General features: G+C 40.8%; 1 protein-coding gene across 2 annotated transcripts in view; it reads right to left on the bottom strand.

Moving 5' to 3' along the window:
* TSC1 (TSC complex subunit 1) overlaps window positions 1–2,600 on the bottom strand; it is a 50,635-nt gene that overhangs the window by 43,456 nt on the left and 4,579 nt on the right. The window lies entirely within an intron of this gene.

Genomic DNA, 2,600 nt, shown 5'->3' with positions numbered 1-2,600 from the left:
AAAAAAAAAAAAAAAAAAAAAAAAAAATGTGTACCCCTGAGGGGTATGGATGGAAACACCTGTCAGAGCATAACAGGGCCAATCCATGTTCTTATCCTCGAAAGCCAGATTAAAAAAGAAACATGTCCTCAGATCTGGACTCTTCCTCTTGGAAGAGTTGTATTCTCACCAGAAAGCAACACCGTAATTGCACTTCTACAAGTCCTTTTGAATAGAAATAAAGGGTAGTTTTGAGGAAGATGACAGCTCTGTGCTTTAGTGTTTTGAGATTAAGCACAAGGAACATAGGTCGACTTGTTTTCACATTTCACCTTCATTTCATTCTGTAGGTGTTTACAGAGAGATGGTGTGTATATGTGGGGTACACACAAACTCCAGCTGAACAGCCATGTAGAGATGTCATTAGCAGGACTTGTACACATTTCTTCACACACCTCTGCCCTAGGCAAGATGCATTATGAGCCATGAGAGACCTGAGAGCTGTAATATACCTTTATGAAATACTAGTGGCAGGTACCTAAATGCCTTCACGAAGTATTTTATCTGAAAATATCAGCTGAACATTCAGACTTTTGGAAAATCAGTGTTGTGTGTGGCCTTCTATCCCCTAGGACTCCTCAGAACCCCAAATCACATAAAATATGTAACTGCATATCACATTGCCTAGATAATTTTGTGCAACTTTTCTATGATGTAAAAACACAACTACAGGTATAAACGAAAGCAGATGTCTCTTCACTGTAACTTGTTTTCTGTACTGAGGTTTTTATCTAAAAAAGTTCAAAGACAATTCAGATACACGTTCAGGCATAGATGGACTATTTCATTATCAAGTACAGTATAGGTAGAACAGAAACGTTACACAGATAATACAGATAATAATAATATGTCAATAACACACTACTGGGCTTCCCTGGTGGCGCAGTGGTTAAGAATCCGCCTTCCAACGCAGGGGACACGGGTCCGAGCCCTGGTCCGGGAAGATCCCACATGCCGTGGAGCAACTAAGCCCGTGCGCCACAACTGCCGAGCCGACGTGCCACAACTACTGAAGCCCACACGCCTAGAGCCCGTGCTCTGCAACAAGAGAAGCCATTGCAATGAGAAGCCCACACACCACAACGAAGAGTAGCGCCCGCTCGCGGCAACTAGAGAAAGCCCGCGCGCAGCAGCGAAGACCCAATGCAGCCAAAAATAAATACATAAATAAATTTATTAAAATTAATAATACACTACTACACAATTATGTTTGCCTCTGGCTCAGTAATGCTCAGGTGATTTCTTAAGAGTAATATTCTATCAAGTGAATAAAGTTGCCTTCAGCACAAATGCATCCAAAAAAGGTTAGATACAAGCTCCAATTCACTCTTCCTACCGACGCACAGAAGGAAAGAAAGGGGTAGGAAATACCACTCAGTGTGTGAAAGTAAAACAGCTGGTAGCAAAACCTGCCAAAATGTGTAGTCACGTGTGATCTACATGGTCTCAGCAGTTGTGGTCCCTCTCAAGGTTGTATAAACAGGGACAGGAGAGCTCCAGGTTCTCCATTCAGAACTTTTGCCATGAGGGACCTGGAAGGACAATTTGCTGAAGCATATACCCTATTTCAGAGGTAAATCCTCTAGTAACTTGCCTGCAGGGACAGAGCTTGATTTTGGTAAGGTGTAGCTCTTCTAAAAATAATGTTTCTTATATTTTAACTTTCTACTAGCATGAACAAAATTATTTACCAAGAAAATAAACCAAATATCATGTATGTTTCAAAAACAGAGCTTCCCTTCAAAGAAATCTGAGGAAAACTGTTAAGATTTCTTTAGGTTTCAAGTTCACAGGACTCAAACAGAAATATCCTAGGGAATAAAGGCACAGGGTCTGCTAGTCTAGGACGGACACATGTGGTTCTCAAATGCGGTCCTCACACCAGCAACATCAGCATCACCTGGGGATTTGTTAGAAATGCAAATTCTTGGGCCTTGAGCCTCGGTGGTCAGAGACCTCTGAACCTGGGAGTGGGGTCTTCCTGGCGATTCTGATGCCCACAAAAGGTTGAGAACCACTAGTCTCGGAAGAAGGATGAAGGCAAGAAATATTAAAAATATATATTTAGTATACATTTTATATATACTTTTGAGGTTCAAAAGGAAAAAAAATAGTGCATAAACCTTGGGAAAAAAAGCCCAATGGAATTCTGCCAGGTGCTAAAGGTACACACAGACTGAATGCCAAGCTTGACAAGCACTTAGCAAGTTACACACCTGAGTTCTCCACTTATAATTTTTTTTTAATGTGGCACCTAAGGTTGATCTCCCAGTGAAGTGTAAAGAAACTTTCAATATAAAAGTTTAAGAAAATGATTTATAATACAAACAGTACATAGTCCATCTTTAAAAGATGTGGGCCTTTCCTATCTACCGTTTTGTTTGTTTTCTTTCTTTTTTAAAGCCCAAGTCCTTTTTTTTTTTTTTTTTTAAAGATGTTCGGGGTAGGAGTTTATTAACTTATTTATTTTTGCTGTGTTGGGTCTTCGTTTCTGTGCAAGGGCTTTCTCTAGTTGCGGCAAGCGGGGGCCACTCTTCATCGCGGTGCGCGGGCCTCTCACT

The sequence above is a fragment of the Physeter macrocephalus genome, chromosome 13 (assembly GCF_002837175.3).
Source record: "Physeter macrocephalus isolate SW-GA chromosome 13, ASM283717v5, whole genome shotgun sequence".
Lineage (NCBI taxonomy): Eukaryota > Metazoa > Chordata > Mammalia > Artiodactyla > Physeteridae > Physeter > Physeter macrocephalus.
This window is presented reverse-complemented; position numbering and strand designations above follow the sequence as displayed.